The sequence below is a fragment of the Triplophysa dalaica genome, chromosome 15 (genome assembly GCF_015846415.1).
Source record: "Triplophysa dalaica isolate WHDGS20190420 chromosome 15, ASM1584641v1, whole genome shotgun sequence".
Taxonomy (NCBI): Eukaryota; Metazoa; Chordata; class Actinopteri; order Cypriniformes; family Nemacheilidae; genus Triplophysa; species Triplophysa dalaica.
In genome coordinates this window covers 20943778-20956262 of record NC_079556.1, presented here as the reverse complement: position 1 = coordinate 20956262, position 12485 = coordinate 20943778, and the positions used below count along the sequence as shown (strand labels likewise).

At 37.7% G+C, this 12485-nt stretch overlaps 1 long non-coding RNA gene across 2 annotated transcripts; it reads right to left on the bottom strand.

The window, feature by feature from the left end:
* Positions 1–2412: 2412 nt before the first annotated feature.
* LOC130437410 (uncharacterized) lies at positions 2413–12385 on the bottom strand. 2 transcript variants are annotated; one of them, XR_008909181.1, is made up of 3 exons: positions 3426–12385; positions 3032–3344; positions 2413–2856 (listed from the first exon to the last, which is right to left on the bottom strand). It is a non-coding gene; the product is annotated as an uncharacterized LOC130437410 (long non-coding RNA). The 2 variants fall into 2 exon arrangements; XR_008909182.1 differs by having other exon boundaries at positions 2413–3344; positions 3426–3549; positions 3647–12385.
* Between the last annotated feature and the right edge of the window lie 100 nt (positions 12386–12485).

Sequence of the window (12485 nt, the reverse complement as noted above, 5' to 3'; positions counted from 1 at the left end):
CGTGTGTGGGGTAAGTGTTGGGTGTGTGGTGTCAGTATTGGGCCTTTTTAGGGTCAGTGCTGGGTGTGTTTGGGATTAGTGTTGGGCCAGTGTTTGGCGTATTTGGGTCAGTGTTGAGCGTGTGTTGGGTTAGTGTTGGGTGTGTTTGGGTCAGTGTTGTGCGTGTTTCAGGTCGTTATTGGGCGTGTTTGGGTTAGTGTTTGGCATGTGTTGGGTCAGTGTTTGGTTGGTGTTGGGCGTGTTTGGGTCTGTGTTGGGCCTGTGTGGGGTCAGTGTAGGGCATGTGTTGAATGTGTGTAGGATGTTGTTGGGGTTAGTGTTGGCCATATGTTGAGCGGTTTTAGGAACAGTGCAACGTGTGTTTGGGGTCAGTGTTGGGTTAGTTTTGGGCGTATTTGGGTCAGTGTTGAGCGTTTGTTGTGTTAGTGTTGGGCGTGTGTGGGGTCAGTGTTTGCCGTGGATTGAGTTTGTGTTTGGATTAGTGTTGGCCTTATGTTGGGTGATTTTCGGGTCAGTGTTGGGTGTTTGGGGTCAATAATGGGTCAGTGTTGGGCGTGTTTGGGTCAGTGTTGGGCATGTGTTGAGTTTGTTTTGGCCGTGTTTGGGGTCAGTGTTGGCCGTATGTTTTGTGTTTTTTGGGGTCAGTGCTAGGTGTATTTGGGGTTAGTGTTGGGCTTGTTTGGGGTCCATGGTGGGCGTGTGTTGGGCGTTTTTAGATCAGTGTTTGACAATCAGTTAAATGTGTAAACAGTAAACAGTGATTACTTAAGCACATTGGTTGTGGATTAAATTATATGTATAAACAGTGTTTGTTTCTATATTTAAGGTGAGAATTGCCTGTCTTGGTTGTTTCTCATGTATGTCATAGTTTACAATAATAAATCCACATGTCATGTGACAAATGCTTGAGCATTAAAAAAACATTGGGGTAAATTTCTGCTCAGAAATATTGTTTACGTAGTCGTGGTTATGCATCATTTAATTACAACAAATGCAAACTGTAGATGCTTCTGTCATGATAATTTGGCTTGTAAAAGCGTTCGGTCCGAAAGTGGTTTGTAGTGTCATCCAGAGGAACTAAAAACATACAAAATATTTTTCAAGCACAGAGAACTTAAAGCCCTCAGAGGATCAGCAAATTTCTGTCTTGTTATCATGAGATCATGAGAGTTTTTTATCTTGAAAGCAAAATAATAAAGCCTAATGCGTAGCCTCTAAATTATTTAGCAATATTAAAAAACAATCATCCAAGCACCGTTAGCCTAGATATTTGTAATGAGTATTTTATATGTCACACGTTACTCCATAAAAAGACCTCAAAGAGTGAATTCACCAAAATGTGTTTTTTGAAGATCTTTAGCACTGAACTTGAGTATCTTTGTAAAGGATGTGACAGTGAACTCGGGTCAAGAGACGGGCCCTTTCTACCCAGTCAAAGGGTCCGACCAATAGAAATACGTGTAGCTCAGCAAGAACAAAAATTAGAAAGAACATTGGCTGTCATCATTACAGCATGAGCGATGGGCCGAGGCGGATAATAGTCTCGACAGAGGGACATATTCTTGATCCATTCACACAATGAATCAATCGGCGTATTAGACAATGACAGGCCGAATCCGGCGGTTTGGGACAGAACGATTTTTCATTGCGTATGGGGGTCGGTGAAATGACTCTGGGGCTGAACTGAACTCTCTCGGCCGCCTGAGACGACCAGAACACACGCAAGCTCTTTCTCTCTCTGTCTCTTTCTCACTCCCAGGACGAGTTTAAGAGTATGAACGATGATAATGTAGCAATGTGATAATGTTCACTCTCTGGTTATCTCACACATATACACACAGCAGAAATCATTTCTTTCTTCGTGTAGATAGAGTCTTCCCGCTGTAGCGCACGCTGGCATATGCTGCGATAAAACATGCATGGGAAATGAAAAATAAACATCGTTTGATTGCTCTTTGTTTTGCGGCTAAGGGGGAACAATTATATCTTCATAGCGGAATGGAAGGTTCTCAAACAGATCGTCTTCCTCATTGCTCGGCAGATGGCAGGAGGATGTACAGCTATCTTACTCACGGAAATGAATAGAAATTGAATCGGAACTCTTTATAAACGTCACACGCAATTAGAGTCAGAGTTGAGACAAAGAGGCCATCAGCCCAACATCTGACAGACGACTTCCAACTTTCTTCAATTATTCCCGACTTGTAAATGAGTCGCGGTACAGGAAGTCGCTCCCATGTCAATGGCTGTAATATGTCACGCTTACAGCGAGCTGGGTTTTTATTTTATTCGTCAAGTGTGTTCTGCTAACGTTGAGATGTTCTGTACCAACCACACACAAACACTGGACACAAATGTGGAACGCATTTTAATCAAAGTGAAGTTGAATTCATCCGATGCTTTAATGAAATTATAGTTTTTTTCAATCTTGACATTTGTGTGTTTTTCAATGGTTACTTGAATGAACAGCCTCAGACAATCACATTACAAAACCATCCGATGATAAAACAATGATGCTTTGTCCAGTTACTCCACATTCACAACAAATAATGTGAGATAACTCATGAACAATGTTGAGCAGCAAAGAGACTATTCAAGATCAAGGATTTCGTTCTGTTGTAAATGACTGATGTGGGTTTCACACACACTGAAAATGGCCTCTGCACAATTCTTCAACACAATCGGCCATCAAAAGACATTTCGCACTTCAATCAAAGATTCTAATAAACTGACGTGAGCTATAATGATGTTCAGTGTCGGTTTTATTACATTTTAAGGACATAAATTCGATGAATGTTCTGCATTAGATGAACGAAGCGCTCGGGGTTTCCTTCACACAGAACCATTCTCTCAAACCTTTAAAAGAAGCAGAATATACAGTTAGAACTTTTGAGCTCCTTGAAGGAGTCGTGAAAAAACTTGCAGAAGTAAGAGAAAAATATTTTAAAATCATCCACTGACAACTAAAACAAAAAAGAAAACCCAGCCTGTGAAAGAACAAAGTTTCCTTCAACCGAGCAGAAAAAGGCACCTGAATTTATTATTTCATCTCGGCATTTGACAGTTACTGCACTGCCGTCATCCTATTCTGAGCGTGTACTATTTTATTCATAAATCCAGAGGAGATGATGGTCTGGAGGAGAGGGACCGAGAGAAAAGTTCTTTGTTTTCTTCTGCGGCTCTCCTCGCAGGCGTCTGCAGGACCGCGCGTGGCCTGCGAGAGGCGTCGTTCCCGACACGGCTAATGATGTACAGTAATTCGCATGACGCCGGATGAGTGCTGACACGCGGGGCGCCGTGCCGGTGGATTCGCCATCAGCTTCCCGAGGAGAGTGTCTGGAATTCTGGGACACATCGAAGAAAGCCATTCATTAAATGGAAGACAGGTGTGACATCCCACTTCAAGAAGCACCAGCTATACATACCGAGGGGAGGGATTCTTTTTTTTCGTGGTCATAGCGGGAGGAGATGGAAAGTACAAAGGAATGCCTGGATGTTTTTTGGAGATGACATAAAAACGGGATGCAGCAGGGAAATGGAGGCAGGAGGCTGGAAAATAATGAGTAATGGAGGGATTTAGCCTGAGGCCATGTGCCTGCTTTGCCTACTTCTGTATAACTAGTAGATTTATCATTCAAATACATACCTTTAATAATTAACTACCAGTGACTATTAAAGGAGAATACAAGATTCACAGAGACCCGGCTCTGTTCTGACTGCAGCGGGGAACAAAAGGATGAAGGCGACGGCTTCGTGACAATTCCATCATTTCTGCTGGACGTGATGATAGATACTCTCATCTACACACGCGCACGCCTGCCGGTTGACAAACTGCCGCGGCCTACAGTACACACTGTCATGAAAACACACTTCTGTTTCACGCCGGACACTCAGCTGGGAGTGCTGGTCAATGAACAGGGATTCTGATAAGTGCGACATGCATTCACAACAGTCCCATCTTGTGTTCTGCGTTTCAAAGCGAGTGATGTTCACAATGAATCAAATCTCTCCTCTGAACTGTAGAAACATGTTTATGACGTGGCCTCAATTGGTTGATGATACAGTTTGAATGATTCAGAAATCTCACTCAGGATTTGAATTTGCACCCTAAATGCTAGAAAAAATCATAATGACAATAGTGCACAAATTTGCTTCTTATAGAAATGAAGATGCTGGAAGAATTCAATTACCAGAATCTATGATGACATCCTCTCCTCAAGACAAACTCTGACAGTCCATTCAGTTTTTTTAGTTTTGTATATTTAAAAAACACATACAAAGGAATAACTGCGCTAGAATCATCTTCAATCTGTAATAAATGAACCAATCACAGTAAATTCTCCTCTTACTACATTATTTTTAGACACGTTTATGATGATCAAAGAAATGTATTAATTCACCATAAACATCACTAAGGAGACTTTTGACAAACAGATCTGTAACATGGGCAAATAACTTTTAGAATCGACTCCAAATGTTAAGCATTTAATATTTGTTTGAGATGAGCTCTTCATTATAAAGAGATGTGCCCTTAAATGAAAATAATGCAATCAGGTTTCAAAAACAAACGTCTCACGACCCTCTGAATGTCATTCACATCATCAAGTTTAGATCCATTCATGGGATTCAAAAAAAGATACACATGCAATATCAAATAATGAGGAACTCAAACACGAGTAGTTCCTGTAATTATTATCAGTTTCTAACTCAGACGTATGATCTGTATTTGCCATGGGTCTGCTGCAAACAGAAGGCAAGAACATTGTGAAACATATTTGCATACAGTATATGTGATAATAAGCTTGTTGACTTGGAGACGCCACATGTCAGGATATAGCTCTTTGATGTTTCTCATACATATTAAAAGTCCTCAGAGACATTAGAATCTCTTGTGAATTCTGTGCAGTGCACCGCAGAGTATGGGATTTAAATGGCTAATAGACTTTTAGTTTACTCGCACAATTATAGTACACCAATTCACAATTACCTCATTATTGTGTGGGGATTAGGAAGCCTTACATTGCATAGAGATTTGACTAAAGTTTTTTAAAGGTCAGGTAAGATTGTTAGTGCAACTATTTTGAGGAAAATCCAAAACGAGTGCTGGTTATAGTATACACTTAACATAAGCAGTGAATGATAAACTTTAAGAGTGAATCAAAAGAATACTGTAAGTAGCCTACTGAAACACATAATGCATAACGGAATTTGACAGTTGTGGCCTAAATGAACATTGTAATTGTGTACAATCTCAAATATCAAAATACAACTCCACTTTACATTTAATCTTTTCTTCATTCCTTATTTCTTATGTAATGTTTACTGTAGGCTATTATTTAATTGATTAATTCAATGCATCGTCTGTCCTGTTGCAGTCAGGGCCGTACGCAGGATTTAGAAATACCAAGGTCCAAAAACATTTTCTTTTACATTCCTTGATCTACACATGTGCATTTGAAGATATTTGGAGTGCAAATTAGATAACAACAGCTCAGACCATGTCTTGTCTTTTCATGCTCGTAAGTGTCAGTGAAGAAAGTAAACACATGGTCAATAGATATTACCAGATTGGAATACAATCTATGTTTTATGAAAGAGCATTTGGAATGACATAAGAGTCAGCAAGTGATCATATAAATTCCATTTTTTTATGAAACCCCTGTGTAGCTACAGCATAGACATCAAATTACAAAAGTTGTAGAAACTTTTAGTTAAAATAGCTCAAATACACATAATGTAGAAACAAAATGAAGGAACGAGTTGTAGGTATTACATTTGGAATATTTGGAACTAATATTGTTGTTTTCAAAGGCTAACCACAACCTAACAATACACCCGAGGCAAGGCCATGTGGTTTAGCGTGAACTAGTGAAGGTCTCTGAATGTTTTTGTATCGTAAAACTGACATTTAACATGAAAATGATATGTTTTCACCATTTTAGTCTGCATTACTGGATATTAAAATCGGTTTGTTACTTAAATGTTGTTTTCCGCCAAGCGTGCTTAATGTGGAAGCGCAAACACCCGCCAGCGTTTTGCATGTTTTACCATCTCAATAAGACTGGCACTGAAGACCGCTCTTAGACAGCTGAGGTTGACCATATCTAGGCGTTTTCTACAATATTAGCAGCACTAAACATACTTTGTCCTATTAAGCTTTTTTTTCAGCCATCTCACCATGAATTTTAACTAGGAATGCACCTATGTATCGGCTATATCGGATTAATTAAACACCATCGGCATATCGGCAATAGCATGTTTTAGGTTTATTAGGGCCCTTTGATTTCCGTGAAGCGGAAAACACAGATGGAAAGTATCAAACACGACCGAAAGTACCGCTGAACAGCTTACGAAATTCAAATTGTGCTATATATAGCGCTAATAATTATTCAGCTGCTGTTTAAAAACGCAATCTGCTAGTTCTGCGTGTGAATGAGTGGTGTGGTTTTGTGTAACTTACTGTAGTGGACTTTTTAGCATCTGGTGGAGGCGAACACATAGACTGAATCAGCGCTGCTCTAAAAGAGTTTACCTGAGGCGCATTTTACAGCTTCATTTGAGTGAAGCTGCTGTCAAACTTTGCGGCAAGACGTCAAAATTAAAGTCCATCGCCAAAATAAAAGTCCAGTTAACCGCATAACAAAACTGCTACTAAAGATTTACAAAACAAGTAATTAAATGTAAGTAGACTTAAAACAGCAAAAGAAAAAAACAAAAGATGTAATACTGGTTCTAATAAACATAGTTGTACACCACGAAAAAAGAAATTTCAGAGAATTTCATAGGTCCTCTTTTTTATTAATTAACTGCATGTCCTGAGCAAAATAATTAATGTAAATTGCACCAGCACAGACTTTATTTAAATATATAAAGGAAATTATCCATTTTAGGTCAAATTTGAGTTAAGGTTTTTAATAAAATAAATATTGCATAGCAAAAATAACATTTGATGATTGTCATGTTGTCTTATTGATTTTTATCTTAACTTACATTTTCATTTAGCCACATTTACAGTTGTGCCTCTCTTGAAATCTTAAATGGATCCAATTCATGTTCAGTTAAATAAATTGAATGCAGAAAAACTAGCTAGTATTGCATAGTACTGTATGCAATTGACCCATATCGGTATCGGCAAAGAGTTGTTTGTTCAAATCGTATAAAAATATAAAAATCATATAAAAATGGTATCGGCCCAAAGAAATCCTATCTGTGCATCCCTAATTTTAACCCTACATCCATTCTTGCAGTGATTTGTGCTTCAATATCAGCCGTTAGAGTTTTCTTGGATCTGTACATTTTATGTCAACATACTCTCACTTGGGAGACACTCATTCTAATGTTCAATAGGATTTACGCAGCGAACAGGTCAAAGTTTTTCTTATTAAATCGCTCTTTGCGCATAAATATCCGATGTCGCCCCCTGTGGATATAACAGGAAGGGTTTCAAAATATTGACCCGCTGTGACGTCACATCCCGTTAGATTTGTTAACGCTATATCGAGCTGTTACGTAAGCTTTAAGAAAGCTCTTGTAGTCTCAGTGATGTTAGTATTGAATACATTATTTTAATTACTGTAGAAATTCACTAAACCAAGGCGGATCGTTGGCATTTCGACTGTAATAAGAGAAACATCGATATAATAGTAAGTGTTTAATTTTTCTGATGTTTCTGATCATTGCCCAGTAAAATGACCTTATGATAAATAAAAAATAAACTGTCGCAGCATGTTCGTTGGACATAAACACACGTAGGCTACATGACTGATAAAAGCTGCATTCTGTTTAAAACTAATCCGTCACATTTGAGTTTAGCTCAGTGAGTGCTCACCTCTTCAATAATAATGAGTCAAGCACAGAAATGAAGAACTGGCTTTGTAGAGTTTGCATTTGTATCCCATCCGCCCCTGACAGACAGTGAAACGTTCAGTCACAGGCCAGAATTCATCCAAACTCACTTCACTGTGAAAACAACTGTCGCAACTTTGATATAGATTTATATATGAATGTGTGTTTTTTCCTCATCCGCTCTCTGAGTTGATTCTCAATATCAAGCTTAAATGCAAGCTGGTTCTCAATAATTCATGGCTATTTCCCTGCGTGAAGTGTTCCTCCGAGCTGCAGGGGTGAGGCATGTTCATAATGTTAAACTTCCCATGTCCCTCCAGACTGGAGTGAGCTTCAAACATTTGCACACCCAGAAAATCGAAGAGTTTTGCAGCAGGTTTTCTAGTAACTACTTTAGACTTAATTATTACTTAATGCTGCTTAGCTTTTAGTACTGTTCTCAATTTGAGTTAAACTTGACTTGAATCAAAATTATAACACTTTGACTTTTGAGATTCAGAATGAGAAGAGACTGGTCTCCATATATCGTTAGCACAGCAACAAAAAAAATGACATTCTACCTAAGCATTTTTGTCTGGTTTTCTAGAAAAAAATGTATTGAAAACTTCTTAATTAACGACATTTCAATATAAAGATAACCTGACAGTTGCCTAAGCTTGACAACCTGCATTCAAATATTTTACAATTAGCTATTCATGATGATTTTACAACAAATATTACTATTAGGCCTGCTTATTATCATTTCAAGACCATATCAGATTATCTTTCATTAAAATCTCAAGCATCAATAAGCAAGATGCCACCAGGAATCCTTGTAAAAATCGTGGTCATGCGCGTGCAGAGCAACATCACACGCGCTGCTGTCGCATCCTCGCCGCGTCTCGTTCGTGGATCCGGAGCTTTGATACTTCACTCCGCATTTAAATCAGCGGTCCCACTGTTTGACAGCGTGCGGTAATTACCCGGGTAAACACCTCCAGAAACAAGGGAGATACAGTCAAACGGGAAGATGTAAGAGAAGCAAAACAACAACAAAGATGGCAAAGGCGTTTATTTGAACACACAGCTGTGTAGATTTACACAATTCATTTGAATAGTCATAGAAAAGCATATGTTTCTGTTGGTTATTTGTTTAAACAGGACAGAGTGTGGGCATAAGATTCCTGAGGATGCATATAAAAAAGGATCTCGTCTAGGACGTTTGTATTCCTCTTCTGCGGTCTGGATCTGTAAACTGCGCTTGAGATGGTTAATAAAAGTTATTTTCTCCAATTAAAGTCATTGTCTCTATGGAAGATTAAAAAAATGAAATCAAACATGTAAAAACTGTTGAGCTTATATGTCAGGTCTATGGGAGTGTCTCGTGTTTCATTACTGCAGTGACACATAGTCACGAAATGTCACGCGTCACGAGCACACTAATGCAAAGCTTTACACGTTTATGCAGTTAACGGATTTCTTCACAACTATTTTTTACATTTTTAACACGTGGCTGGATAATTTAAGACAGCTTTGAAGACATATAGAAAATATATAAATGCTTGTGAAAACAATGTATGTAAGATGGTTACATAAATAGCACACATATAGTAATTAACATGTCGGTTATTGTATAAGAAGAATTAGAGTATATTTGTTAAAGCGTGTTCCATAATGACGCAAGACTTTATTTAACAATTCAGTTCAATTAATATAAAGCGTGTAATGTACAGAAGTCAGAACTTTTATCGTCTTAACTCTCTCGAGAAGAGCGACATAGCCTTCAAAAAAATAACCCGTTATTATTGCTCAAATCCACCCATATCATGTTCCTTCTTGCGTCTACATAAATATCTTGTTTATCGAAGACACACAAGCATTCAAAATGTTTTAGAGATATGTGATACTTGACATATTAAAATGAAAGTAAATAAGAGCTGGTCGGGGTTCAGTGCTCCAGGATGGGTTTAATATCCTATAGAGAATTGAGCCGATCACAGTCGATTATCTGCCTCAATGTCTGAATGCGGGTTTACTGATCACATCGAATTACACTAATATTCTGATATGTTCAGTGGCACGTGCAGTAGTCTCGTTTTTGCTTTCTTCTTTAATTTTTAATGAAGACTAAAATACAAAATACGAAAATTTGAGTTTGTGCCTATATGTTAATATTATAATTTAAATATGTATGTGTTATTATACAGCTACGGGTTTGCACATTTTTGTAATGGACGATACATTTTTAATAATATGTAGAAACGTTTTAAAGTTCACAGCTATTTTAAAACAATAGGCTAATTATAAAAATATATATTTGTTTATTCTTTAATATTCATTGTAATATCCACAATAAAACAGACAGATTATAGAACACAGAATGTGGTACACTGCCTAACAGATATATATTTTGTAGGCTACATTTTATTTTACGAAACAAAACGAATAAATTCAAGCAAAATGATAATAAAAAATAAAGTGTCTGGTGTGCAAAACTATTTGCTATTCTAAAAAGCTTATTTTATTTACTTCACACTTCGGAGATCATCACCCGGCCGTCAATTTGCTGTTATTGTAGATGTAATTTAATCAATTATAAATAGTTTTTGTGTAGCTTTTAGATAGAAGTGTTTATTTTAAAGCAGTTTGCTTAACTTTAGCACTGATGCAGTAAAGATGGATCCGGCAGGTGTCGCTCAAGAGCCGCAAACGCTAAATCCCCCCCCCCCCACACACACACACACATAGCGTCCCGTGAGAATAATGTTACTGAGCACCATGAAGGAAAATGCGCCTTTCACACACGATCATTTACATTTACTTACAAAAGTTTTACAAACATCTTGAGATTTTTTTAGGGACGCAAATGTTCGTCACAGAGAGTTGAAGTTAAGCAGTTGCATTAAACAGATAAATTATTACTAACACTTTGAATATAAAACTCTGAGGATAATAATAATTACGAAATATATATGCGAATTAAGGTGGTTAATACCCTTAAACATTTTAAAATGTTATGGATTTTAAAAAAAATAAAGGGAAAGTAAACATTAGGTTGATTGTTTATTACAAATGTAAAAGCTGTTATACGCGAATGACCATGACCTGTTGTTCTGTGCAAATCTTTCATCAATTTTAATAATATCAATTGTATTGCGTCAAATTTAGTTAAAGATTTATATTATTTATTCAACAGTTTATTCACTTTGGTAAATTAGATTTTGGTTAAACGGTTTGGTTCACATGATGAATATCTGAGAAAGTTGTTTCACCAAAAAAAACATTTCTGAGGCTTAAGGATAAAATAAATCTCTGAATGATCTTTTACATTTTACCAAATATACAGAAATGGGTTTGGAGATATGAGTGTAAAATTGTAGTAGCTAAATTATAGTGACATTGAAAGAGATTCTCAGCCGCAGCTGGACAGAGACACGGAGAGCTTTAACCCTCACATGACCTCAATTGGACACCAGCAGATGAAATTTTACTGCCTGATAATGCAGGAGACACTTATTTCAGCTTTATAAATTATCTATGAAGTATTTCATTATGTGAGCTTTATCGGCAGCTTGATTGTTACTTCTTTAAAAAAGAGCAACTAATTAAATTTATGTATTAAGATGGATAACCAATGTATGCCATTTTAAAATAAACCCGTATAAAAAGTTTCATTTAATTTCATAGCAGAAGCGTGTCTTTTATCCAGTAAAGTTTGCTGTCGTGAGAGAATGAGCTGTTAGATGTTTTACTGACGCATATAATTATAACGGTGAATCTCTTTGTGAATTAAATGAATTAACAGTAAAGAGTAAACTACTGCGCGTCACATTCAAACGCATCACACATGTTATTTTTTATTAAAGCGCCCGAAAACGTTAATAAAAGGAATGATTAAAAATACATATAAATGTAATAATTAGCTTTTTATTTTCACGTATATATTAGACGAGTTAAACTTGTTTTATAACCATTTGCTATAAACTTGCAATTGTTAAAGGCGCTCCAAGAAATGGCATGAAATAGTTTAAGCGCCGTTATTGTTGCTCTCACGTATAGATACGGATATTTTAGGCGTCGTTCTCCGACTGTAAGAATGCGATTCACTTACCGCACTCGTTCATCAGATCTCACGCATTTCTATTGGAATGATCCCCGCGCGCGCGTACTGCTGCAGCAGCAGTGGTCAGCCAGCGCGAGCGCGCTCTGTGTCCACTGCAGTCACTATTGCACAGTGAACCTTCACTTCTACGTTCCCCTTGTGTTCTTCCCTCCCCTCTGTCATAAACAGAGCAGTTGTTGCTTTTATCAAATCCTTTTTAATTGCTTACTTCGTTAGAACACGAGCCACTGGGTTCGGCTGTCTGCGGGCCGCTTTATTGACCTCGTTTGCTGAAGTGTGCTCAATCCTCCACGAGTTCAGCTCCACTAAACCGCGAATTGTTAATTTCAACAACAAAACAAGTCAGCGAGCGCTAAATGTATCCGTTTATGTAAAAAGCGATCGATAGGACGATGATGTCACACGCGCAACGATGTAAGCTATAAGATCATTGACGTGGAGCGGTATTTTTAGGGTCTGTTTATGGTATTAGGGGCCATCTGTAGCACAATCAATATCATTGCCCCTCCTCTGAAACTTCAGGCCTTCAGGCTCATGA